The 12,851-nt window shown below is 45.3% G+C and overlaps 1 protein-coding gene across 1 annotated transcript in view; it reads left to right on the top strand.

Annotated features, from left to right (window-relative positions):
* Positions 1–12,851, top strand: part of SNED1 (sushi, nidogen and EGF like domains 1) — a 1,138,259-nt gene that overhangs the window by 507,247 nt on the left and 618,161 nt on the right. The window lies entirely within an intron of this gene.

The raw sequence follows: 12,851 nt of genomic DNA, 5'->3' as shown, positions 1-12,851 counted from the left end.
CAGTCTAGGGGCAGAGTGGGGTAGAGCTAGGGACTTACCTGGTTAGCAGCTGTCCTAATATTATCTGGACAGTAGTCTGAATATTAGCTGGCACACAGATAAGTTCCAGTGGCGACTTCTGACCCAGATATTCAAATGTCAGTGCCCGTATTAATCCAGGCTTTGAATATACAGTGAGATTCTGCCTGCATCAGTCAGCACCTTAAAATTCACTGACTGAATATATGATATAAGGGGAGAATTCAGTAAATTTTTAGTTATCCGGCGCCCATTGGGATTGGTAGATTCTGGATAACTGTAGTTTCTGGTTGTTTGAGAGTTACCCTAAAAATAGTTTTGTTTCCCTTTCCACCTCACTCTCTTCCTCTCTCTATCATCCCCCCACCCCACTTGTAGGTCCAGCATCTGTTCCTCCTTTTCTACCTTCCTTTCTGGTCTGGGTCACCTTCTCTCAATGCACCCACCCACCCTTACTTATGGGTCCAGTATCCATCCATCTCCACTCCCCTGCCCTTCACCCTGCTGGACCCTCCCCTCACACACCCTCCCCCCCTAGGTTTGCCCTCCCTCCCTTCACACAGGTCTGGCCTCCTGGAGCCCCTTCACCCAAAGGAGTCTTGGCCTACCAACCCTCCTCCCTCACCTGAAGCAGCAGTGGTAGCTGGTGAACAGAAGCAGCGCTGTCAACAGGCTGCTTGTGACCAGCCTCGGCAGGACCTTTCCTCCGTCGCATCAGAAGTGGCATGGCATAGAAAGGCCCTGCCAGGGCTGGCCGTGAATAGTCTGTTTACACCACTGCCTCTGCTAACTGGCTGCCCCTGCTGCATCAGGTAAGTGAGGAAGGGAAGGAGGGAGGGGGGTTGGCGGGTCAGGACCACTGGCATTGCTTCTTCGGGAAGGGAGGGAGAGGGGTTGGCAGTTTAGGACCACTGCCACTGCTGCTTCAGAGGCTGGAGGGAGGATTAATTTTTTTCCAGCGATTTTTTTTTAATTTTATTTTTTTCCCCGGTTGAGAGATAGTGCCAATTGCTTGAGTATTGGATAATCAGGATTCTACTGTATTATCAAATTATGCTATCTTTACCAAATACATCTAAAACAAGGGATAACTTACAGCATATTTATGTGTCTTGACTTTCATCTTCAAAAAGAAGAAATCATTGAGATGCTTTCCTGATTTTGTAGTGCCTCTTCTTATTTAATTTTTTAATTATGTTGTTATTATGTATATTGCTGTGACCTGCATAAGCCAAACAATATATCAAGTTCTAATAAACATAACACATTTCATTTAGTCTGTCCTATATCAGTTGTTAACATTTCCATTAAATGGAACTTTCACTAGTGGCGTCATATGTCTGTATTTAGGAAGGAGGATGCATAAGGAAAGCAAGGCAGGTATGTGGGGAAGCAAAACCAAATAATATTTCTAGACGGCCCTGCCCCCCTTTTAAATTAGCTATAACTATGCTTGGGGGGTGTGAGGTAAAGAAGATATGAATGTTGTGGTTAGAGAGTGGACATGGTTGCTTATTAGGGGTAAAGTAAAATCAGCGGGTACAGTGGCGTACCAAGGGGGGAGACTGGGGGGGGCCGTCCACCCCGGGTGCATGCCCCAAGAGGGTGCACAGCTGGCTACTCACCAGGGAATAGGCTGCCGCTGTTGGGAACAGGCCGGCGCTGAGTTCTCCATCCCTGCCTCTCTTCCCTGCGGGCCAACCAACTCTCACCGCCCGACGTCAATTCTGACGTCGGAGAGGACGTTCTGGGCCAGTCATTCGCTGCCTGGCTAGCCTGGAACGTTCTCTCTGACGTTAGAATTGACGTCGGGCGGCGAGAGTTGGCCGGCCCCGCGGGGAAGAGAAGCAGGGCAAACTCGGCGCCGGCCTGTTCCCGATGGCCAGTGGCAGCCTTTCCCCGGCGGCGGTGGCAGCAGCATGTTTCCCAATGGCGGTGGCATGGGGGAGGGCAGGGAGAAAGAAAGAAAGAACAAGGGAGCCAGAAAGAAAGAAAGGGGGCAGGGTGTAATAAACAAAGAAAGAAAAAAATGGGGCATGGGGAGAGAGAGAAAAAGACAAACAGAGAAAGAAAGGGGGCATGGAGAGAGAGAAAGAAAGAAGGGGCAGGGTGAAAGAAAGAAAGAAATGGGGCACGGAGAGAGAGAGAGAAAGACAAGCATAGAGAAAAAAAGGGGGCATGGGGAGAGAGAAAGAAAGAAGGGGGCAGGGTGAAAGAAAGAAAGAAATGGGGCACAGAGAGAGAAAGAAAGAAGGGACAGGGTGAAAGAAAGAAAGAAATGGGGCACGGAGAGAGAGAGAGAAAGACAGACATACAGAAAGAAAGGGGGCATGGAGAGAGAAAGAAAGAAGGGGGCAGGATGAAGCAAAGAAAAAGTTGGGGAGGGAATGAGGTCTGGAGGAGAGGAAGCATACAGGAGGCTGAAAGAAGGGAAGAAATATTGGATGCACAGTCAGAAGAATAAAGTGCAACCAGAGACTGATGAAATTACTAAACAAAGGTAGGAAAAATGATTTTATTTTCAATTTAGTGATCAAAATGTGTCTGTTTTGATAATTTATATATGCTGTCTATATTTTGCACTATGGCCCCCTTTTACTAAAACGCAATAGCAGTTTTTAGCGCAGGGAGCCTATGAGCATCGAGAGCAGCGTGGGGCATTCAGCGCAGCTCCCTGCGCTATAAAACACTATTGCGGTTTAGTAAAAAGGGAGGGGGTATATTTGTCTATTTTTGTATAGTTGTTACTGAGGTGACATTGCATAAAGTCATCTGCCTTGACCTCTTTGAAAACCCGTGGAATATAAATGATAATTAACATTTTCTCTGCGTACAATGTGCTTTGTGTTTTTAAAATTTTATTGTTGGTAGATCATTTTGACTTGGACACGAAGGTAAGGGGGAGGGAGGGAGGGGAGCTTCTGAAAGACATCTAGTAATCCTTGCAGGCTTGACTGTGCAGGGAATTATTTTTGTAAAATCATGTTTTGTTATGTGACTTGCATTATTTAGACTTTAATTTCTATGAATGAATAGAATGTAAATGATATAAAATTACTTGCTTGTTTTTATGTGCGTGAAGGAAAGTGGAGAGAGAGTGGGCTGAAGACGCTGAAGGGAAATGGGGAAGAGAGAGTGGGGAGAAGACACTGATTTATAAATTGACAATTGTACAGAATATTGTTTCTTTTTATACTTTAATATAATAAGTTCAATATAAAACAATTCAAGGCTTGTGTGGATGGAATCAGGTAGTTTGTGGGGATGGGGACCGAGCTTGCGGGGATTAGTCCAATAAAATGGTATTTTCTTATTTCTCATTATTTGTTTTATTTTTATTTGTTAATTTGTAAAGTGGTGATTGTTATGTATCAGTTTTTTCAAATTTACATCTACTGTCTTTATATTTTGCACAGTATTAGAGGACATGTATTACTGTTTTTGTGGTGTTGTGGTGTTGCATTGTATGCAGAGTCTGGTTTCTTGGCAGTTCAGTTTAACTTTTGTCTACATATTTCTATTTTCAGTTTGTGATTATTCCATATCGGGCGAGGGTATATCTGTGTGTATGAAAGGGACATGGCTTTCTGATAGCATCGACTGTACAAGATCAATTGACTTTGCAGGATCTGGCTTGTTTAGTTTTACAATGTATGTGTTGGAATTCTAGTGCTCACTGCAGTGTTTAAGATGCTGCCTTTTCCTAGGTACACTCTTGTTGTGCGATATGTGGATTGTTACTAAAAATCATATTTTTCCATATAGATGGGGGGGTGTCAAAAAATGATGGGCCTCGGGTGTCACATATGCTAGGTACGCCACTGAGCGGGTATGCGATCAAGAGAAGTTAAACTAAAGAAGTCTATAGCATCGTATGTATCTTCTTCCCCATAATATATTGTAAATCTTTCCTTCCCTTTATAGCCAAATTGTATTTGTTTTGTCATGGATGATTTACCCTTTCTATCCTTATTGATTTTATAATTTTTAACCCTTTTCATTGTAAACCGTTTTGGTTTAACAATCTTGTTAATAATTGTGGTATATCAAATAAAGTAACTGTAACTGGATTTAGATTTGGAACTAGTAGGGTAAAGTGAAGCACAAAGTTGTACTTAAGTTCTTTTTGTATCTCTTGCTGATCTTATTGTATTTACTTATTTATTTAATTAGTTTTATAGCCCATCCTTCCCAGGAGCCTAGAACGGGTTACAAAGATACATGCATAGAAGTCATTAGGATCAATAACACACATGCTACAGAGAATTGAAGATGGTTGCACCTGCTTTGCCTTTCCTATGCAATGCCCACTCCCCCACCCCACCCACCCACCCCCACACACACACAAAAAAAGCTGAAAATCTAATTCCTAAAAGTAGATGTTTTTTTTTCCTTTTCTGCCTTTATTGTTTGGACATTTTGGGCTCCTTTTATCAAGCCGCGCTAGCGGGGTTAGCGCACGCAACTTATAATCACATGCTAACCCCCGTGCTGACCAAAAAACTACCGCCTGCTCAAGGCAGGCGTTAGCGGCTAGCGTGGCTGGCGGTTTAATGCGCGCTATTACACACGTTAAACCGCTAGTGCGGCTTGATAAAAGGAGCCCTTTATTTCTATAATTGAGCCAGCCCCACTCTCTCTTTCCACTTTCCATATGCTTGTCTTCTCATATGCTTTATCTTCTAAATTATTTCATGATTTCAGAGCAGTCAAGTTATTCATACATAGTAATATAGTAAATAACAGCAGATAAAGGCCTAAACGGTCCATCCAGTCTGCCCATTAGTTACATGCATTATAAATTAATGATTAAATTAAATTGTCTTTTTTCTTTGATATTTCTGGGCTTTAGACTGTAAAATCCACCCAATACTAGCCTCAGGTTCCAACTACTGGAGTTGTCATCAAAGCTAACTCCAGCCCATCCAACTATCTCGTCGTTTGCGGATACATACCATAAAGTCTGCCCAGCAACAGCCTCAAGTTCCAAGTTACTGGAGTTCCCATCAATGTCCTCCATAGCCCATCTTATACTGAATTGCCATATACGGGACAGAGACCGTGCAAGAGTATTGGCCATAATTCTTCAATATATATCATTCATTTTCTAATTAGAGATCTTCTGTGTTTATCCTATGCTTTTTTGAATTCTGCCACCATTTTCCTTTCCACCACCTCTCTCAGAGGGGCATTCCAGGCATCCATAACATAAAATTTATTTATTTACCACAATACTGTACAATGCGGCTAACAAAATAAAAGAGGACTGAATAATTCACAGCAAAATACAAATCATCAGTTTTCCAAAATTTAACAAATAGATAAGCTTTCAATAATTTCATAAAATACAAATAAGAATTTAAATTATCTAATAATCGGCGAAAGTCAGCATCCCAACTAGCTGCTTGAAATGAAAGTAAACAGTGGAAATATTTAAAAAGCAACCTTTTAGAGAAGGAAATGCAAATAAAGTTGTGATACACAGTAAGGGACTCATAATTTTTTTTTTTTTAAAGTCCAAAATAGGCCTAAATCAGTACTTGGACGATCTAAAAAAATAAGTCATCCAAGTACTGATAATTGAAATGGGTTTAGATGTACCTAAAAACGACTTAGGCCTTTTCAGTGCTATTGAATGATCAGAGCTAAGAGGCATTTTAGGAGGAGTGGTGAGGGCAGGATTTGGGCGGGATGTGGGCTGATCTAAACTTAGTCGTACTGCAAGTATAACCAAAAGATTAACGAGGCTGCCTGGACATTGTGACTTAGGCGATTGAAAACCAGGTCTAAGTGGCAAAAAGGTATCCAAAGTGACCAGATAAGCATTGCAAACACAAAGTACAGACTCCCACACACTCCCCCAGTGATCACTGACACCCCCCCACCCACGATATAAAAATCGTAATAAACACTTTACATATCTGCCTCCAGAACATTAGCACCTGGCATAGGAAAGTCTAGTAGAGCTGCACAGAGGTGGCTTAAGTAGTCTGGGGCTATTGAGGTTGTACATAGATGAGTCTAGTAGGTTTTGGGGGGGCTTACCATGACCTATAAGGGAGTTATGGTGAGATATGTGTATGGCACCCTTTTAGTGAAGTTCGCAGTACTGCCCTGTAAGGTACCCCACTACTGTGTTTCCATGTCTGGGTGTCCAGTCCATCACTTTGCTGGCCCCTCCCACACCTACAAGTACTTGTTCTAGCCTTTTTTGACTTGGCCAAATTTTTGGAGAAGAATGGGGTATAAAGATAGATGACTTAGCGGTCTGGGCGAGCCAAACGGCTGGACGTCCAGTTGGATGATTCGTGAAAAAAAATATATGTTGGACGTATTTTTCGAGAATGGACCTTAGACACTGCTGACTTTGGGCGACTAGCAACTTAGGCCCAAAATGGACTTAGACCTTTCTTTTGATTATGCCCCTCTACACATATAGATCTTGTAAAATTAAAATGGTCAGCAAGTAATTAGGTGCCAAACCATGCGAGTCCTTATAACACAGATATCCAAACTTAAAAAATACTCTGGCCTCAATAGGAAGCCAGTGTAACTTGCGATAACAAGGTGTCACATGGTCTGACTTTTTAAGATTTAAAATTAAATGAATTGCCATATTTTGTATTATATATAATCTGTGAAGATTATTTTGATAACCAGAAATATAATATTGCGGTAATCTAAAATACTTAAAACTAATGACTGTGCCAGTAATCTGAATGGGGTTACACCAAAGTAAGATCTAATATTTCGCAATTTCCAAAGCATTTAGAAACTTTTTTGAACCAAAACATTAGTCTGCACTTTCACTGAAAAATCCCTATCCAAATGAAACCTCCCCCCCAAATTCTAATAGTGGATTGAATAAGAAATTCCATTCAAAATTAAGTTATTATCTGTATAATTGGTTGGAGTAGCAAGAAAAAAATGTTGTCTTGTAGGAATTAAGCTTTAGCTTAAATTCTGACATCCATTGTTAAACATTGAGTACCGTATTTTCACGCATATAACGTGCGCGTTATACGTGTTTTTACCTACCGCGCATACCCCTCGCGCGTTATACGCGTGAGCGCGGTATACAAAAGTTTTTCTACATAGTTCCCACCCCGCCCGACGCCCGATTCCCCCCCCCCCCCCAGCAGGACCGCTCGCACCCCCACCCCGAACGACCACTCGCACGCGCTCCCACCCGCACCCGCGATCGGAGCAAGAGGGAGCCCAAGCCCTCTTGCCCGGCCGACTCCCCGACAATATCGGGCCAGGAGGGAGCCCAAACCCTCCTGGCCACGGCGACCCCCTACCCCCACCCCGCACTACATTACGGGCAGGAGGGATCCCAGGCCCTCCTGCCCTCGACGCAAACCCCCCTCCCTCCCTCCAACGACCGCCCCCCCCAAGAACCTCCGACCGCCCCCCAGCCGACCCGCGACCCCCCTGGCCGACCCCCACGACACCCCCACCCCCCTTCCACGTTCCTTTGCTAGTTGGCCGGACAGACGGGAGCCAAACCCGCCTGTCCGGCAGGCAGCCAACGACGGAATGAGGCCGGATTGGCCCATCCGTCCCATCCGTCCGGATTGGCCCACCTGGGGGCGTGGCCTGAGGCACATGGGCCCAACCCGACCATGTGCCTCAGGCCGCGCCCCCAGGTGGGACCTAAGGCTCCAGGGCCTATTCTGATTGGCCCACGCGCCTTAGGCCCCACCAGTAGGCGGAGCTTTGGGACGGATAGGCCAATCCGGCCTCATTCCGTCGTTGGCTGCCTGCCGGACAGGCGGGTTTGGCTCCCGTCTGTCCGGCCAACTAGCAAAGGTACGGGGAAGGGGGGTGGGGGTGTCGTGGGGGTCGGCCAGGGGGGTCGCGGGTCGGCTGGGGGGGCGGTCGGAGGTTCTTGGGGGGGGCGGTCGTTGGAGGGAGGGAGGGGGGTTTGCGTCGAGGTCAGGAGGGCCTGGGATCCCTCCTGCCCGTAATGTAGTGCGGGGGGGGGGTAGGGGGTCGCCGTGGCCAGGAGGGTTTGGGCTCCCTCCTGGCCCGATATTGTCGGGGAGTCGGCCGGGCAAGAGGGCTTGGGCTCCCTCTTGCTCCGATCGCGGGTGCGGGTGGGAGCGCGTGCGAGCGGTCGTTCGGGGTGGGGGTGCGAGCGGTCCTGCTGGGGGGGGGTGAATCGGGCGTCGGGCGGGGTGGGGGTAGGGGGGTCGCCGTGGCCAGGAGGGTTTGGGCTCCCTTCTGGCCCGATATTGTCGGGGAGTCGGCGGTCCTTCGGGGTGGGGGTGCGAGTGGTCCTGCCGGGGGGGGGGGGCAGGGCAGGGCGGGTAAACGGAGAGTCGGGACAGCGCACGGAGAGTCGGGGAGGGCGAAAGGAGAGTCGGGGTGGCCAGAGGAGAGTCGGGGCGGGCGAAAGGAGAGTCGGGGTGGCCAGAGGAGAGTCGGGGCGGGCGAAAGGACAGTCGGGCAGCATGCGCGTTATACCCGTGAGCGCGGTATACAAAAGTTTTTATACATAATATTGTGATTTCTGCGCGCTATACCCGTGTGCGCGTTATACACGGGTGCGTGTTATTTGCGTGAAAATACGGTAATGCAGTATTAATGGTCTGTCTAGCTTGAGCTAATGTGGAAAAAAATTGGAATCACAATGGTGATGTCTTCAGCATAATTGTAAAATATTATACCTAAACCAGATAATTTATTCCTTAAAGAGGCCAAATAGATGTTAAATAATAATGGAGAAAGCAGAGATCCCTGTGGAACTCCTCATGAATTACTCCATATACAAGAACATTTTTTGCAAGAACAAATTTGGTAGGTACGGGATGTTAAAACTCTTTTAAACAATTTGTACACTTCACCAGATATGCCAATGGCATCCAAGTAGTTTTTCACAATCCACAAAATCAAAAGTACTGCTGAGATCAAATTGCAATATTAAAGCTTCTATACCTGTCTTGAACAATTTATATAGATAATCTAAAAATGAAGCTATCACAGTCTTTGTGCTATGTAATGGATGAAACCATGATTGTGAATCATGCAAGAGTGAAAATTGCTCTAGATAATATAACAATTGTAAATGAACTAAGCCCTTCAACAATTTGACAAAAAAATGGAATTGCTGCTATAGGTCTGTAATTTGAAACTTGAGTAATGAGGTCTTTTTGATTTTAAATAATTGGGGTTATTAAAATATGTCCCTTATCTGATGGGAATTCTCCTTTTACTAACATAAAGGATAGCCATTCATAAAGTTGTTTCTGAAACTTCAAGGGGACTGCCTGTAATACTGTTGGAGGACAGGAATCTAATAAACAATAAGAAGTCATATATTTGGCTTTTGTAATTGCTTCCAGTCCGGAGTTGTAAATGAACTTCAACTTGACTCTGCAATGCATGGGTCCTTTGACTTCCCTAATGCAATAATTTTGTATTTGGGGCATTATGACAAAAGGCTCTTAGGCTTTGTAGTTTTGTACAAAAGTACTTAGCTAGTTTCTATGAGGACATTGGTGTATTCTGTGGTACTTTAAAAAAAAAAATTGGTAACATTAAATATAGATGTACGGTAACTAACCTAAATAGTTCTTTGATGTTAATTATATTTTGGCCTACTTAAGCAGAATAACAAGCCAGTCGTTTTTCTTTTATCATCTTTTTATAATTATGTACCCCATTTGTCCAGCATTTTTAATAAACCTTGAAACCTTGTATCAGATTTAGTTTCACGCCAAATTCGCTCTAACTTCTTGATCGAGTGTCTTAAGTCAGAGAGTTCTTTATCAAACCATCTTGCGGATTTGCTGGCACATCATTTATGAAAGCGCTTAGGGGCTATGTCATCTAGGATGGCTGTGCTAGTTTCCTTCCAAAAAGAGTAGTAATTGGGAGGATTAGAATTCCTGGAAGCTAATTCTTACTATTGCCAGAAATCTACAGAACTGTTCCTCTATGTAGGACTTCTCGTTTAGATTTAGATGACTGAGCATTTTTTGACCGCAGACAATTAAGATTAAAACTATACATTAGGTGATCTGACCATACGTTTAGATTCCATGTACCATGATCCACATAAATATTAGGTAAAATAAGGTCCTTGGAAGAAAATGTAACCAAATGTAACTGTGTAAAACAATTTTCTAACATTACTCCCTACAACCTCAATTTTCGCCCTCTAGTTTTATCATTTTCCCTTCTCTGGAAAAGATTTGATCCTATATTAATACCTTTCAAGAATTTAAACATCTGAATCATATCTACTCTGTTCCTCCTCTCCTCAAGATTTTATATAAGCAGTTTATATATTCCAGTCTCTTCTTGTACTACTTTTGGCACAGACCTCCTACCATTTTCATTGTGTTCCTCTGGACTGCTTCAAGTCTTATAGCCTTCACCAGATATGGCCTCCAAAACTGAAAACAATACTCCAAGTGTGGCCTCACCAACAACTTGTACAGGAGTATCATACCTCCCTTTTTCTGCTGGTTACTCCTCTTTCTATACAGCCTAGCATCCTTCTGGCTACAGCCACCACCTTATCATATTATTTCATCACCTTCATATCCTCAGACACTATCACCCCAAGGTCCCTTTCCCCATCCGTGCATATTAGCCTCTCACATAAGAACATAAGAACATAAGCAGTGCCTCCGCCGGGTCAGACCATAGGTCCATCCTGCCCAGCAGTCCGCTTCCGCGGCGGCCCAAACAGGTCACGACCTGTCTGAATCACTAGAAGGGGCCCCCTTGCCACCTTGGTTTCCCATTGAGTCCTATCTTCCCATCGAAGTCCTAACCCTTCGGTCTTGCACATGCACGAGCTGGTTGGGTTTCTATACTTATTACCTGGTTAGCTTTCTATACCTATGTTACATCCCAGCACCTCTCCCAGTATCCCATGATCCCCTTATCCCTCAGGAATCCGTCCAATCCCTGTTTGAATCCCTGTACCGTACTCTGCCTGATCACTTCCTCCGGTAGCGCATTCCAGGTGTCCACGACCCTTTGGGTGAAAAAAAACTTCCTTGCATTTGTTTTGAACCTATCTCCCTTCAGTTTCTCCGAATGCCCCCTCGTACCTGTTGTCCCTTTCAGCCTGAAGAATCTGTCCCTATCCACCCTCTCTATGCCCCTCATGATCCTGAAGGTCTCTATCATATCTCCCCTGAGCCTCCTTTTTTCCAGAGAGAAGAGCCCCAGCCTATCCAACCTCTCGGCGTATGGGCAGTGTTCCAGCCCTCTTACCAGTTTCGTTGCTCTCCTTTGGACTCTCTCAAGTACCGCCATGTCCTTCTTGAGGTACGGCGACCAATATTGAACGCAGTATTCCAGATGTGGACGCACCATCGCTCGATACAATGGCATGATGACTTCCCGCGTCCTGATTGTTATGCCCCTCTTTATGATGCCCAGCATCCTGTTGGCTTTTTTCGAGGCTGCTGCGCACTGCGCAGATGGCTTCAGTGATGCATCCACCAGCACACCCAAGTCTCTCTCTAGACTGCTGTCTCCCAGCAATCTCCCCCCCAATTTGTAGTTGAACAACGGGTTCTTTTTCCCTATATGCATGACCTTGCATTTTTCCACGTTAAAGCGCATTTGCCATTTGTTTGCCCAATCTTCCAGCTTGTCCAGGTCCCTTTGCAGGTCCTCACACTCCTCACTGGATCTAACTCTGCCGCACAGTTTGGTATCGTCTGCAAATTTTATAACCTCGCACTTTGCCTCCTTATCCAGGTCATTGATAAATATGTTGAAGAGTAACGGCCCCAGCACCGATCCCTGTGGCACACCGCTTGTGACTCCCCGCCAGTCAGAATATTGTCCCTTTACTCCGACCCTCTGCAGTCTACCCGACAACCAGTGCTTGATCCATCTGTGCACATCCCCTCCCACCCCGTGGTTCCACAGCTTCCTAAGCAGCCTTTCATGTGGCACTTTGTCGAAAGCCTTTTGAAAATTGAGGTAAATGATGTCTATGGGTTCCCCATTGTCCACCTGACTGCTTACTCCCTCAAAGAAGTACAAAAGGTTCGTTAAGCATGACCTTCCCTTACAGAATCCGTGCTGGCTTGTTCTCAGTAGGCCATTTCTCTCGATGTGCTCGCAAATACCATCCTTGATCATAGCTTCCACCATCTTCCCTATAATTGAAGTCAGGCTCACCGGCCTGTAATTCCCGGGGTCACCCCTCGATCCCTTCTTGAAGATAGATGTGACATTCGCCAGTTTCCAGTTCTCTGGTACCTCTCCAGTTTTCAAGGATAGGTTGCAAACATGCTGGATTGTGCCCGCTATTTCTTGTTTTAGTTCCTTCAGAACCCTTGGGTGGATCCCGTCTGGGCCTGGCGATTTGCCGCATTTTAACCTGTCTATCTGTTTGAGGACATCCTCCTTACTTACCTCTATGTGTTCCAATTTTCCAGCCTGTTCCCCACTTATGAGCTCCTCTGAATCCGGTATGTTAGGTGTGTCTTCTCTCGTGAAAACCGACGAGAAGAACGTGTTCAACCTCTCAGCTACCTCTTTATCCTCCTTAATCACTCCCTTCCTATCCCCATCGTCCAACGACCCCACCTCCTCTCTCGCTGGTCGCTTCCCCTTTACGTAACTGAAGAATGCCTTGAAGTTCTTCGCCTCCCTGGCCAGCCCCTCTTCGTAGTTCCCTTTTGCTTTTTTAACCTCCCGGTGGCATTCCTTTTGGCATTTTCTGTGCGCCTGGTGATTTTCCTCCGTTGGGTCCTTTTTCCATCTCCGGAAGGATACTTTTTTGTCATTTATTGCCCTCTTTGCCTCTGTTGAGATCCAAACCGGGTCCTTTGATCGCTTGTTCTTGCCGCCTT

Source organism: Geotrypetes seraphini, chromosome 9, assembly GCF_902459505.1.
Source record: "Geotrypetes seraphini chromosome 9, aGeoSer1.1, whole genome shotgun sequence".
Lineage (NCBI taxonomy): Eukaryota > Metazoa > Chordata > Amphibia > Gymnophiona > Dermophiidae > Geotrypetes > Geotrypetes seraphini.
Note: the sequence above shows the minus strand (reverse complement) of the source record. Positions and strands in the feature narration are given on the sequence as shown.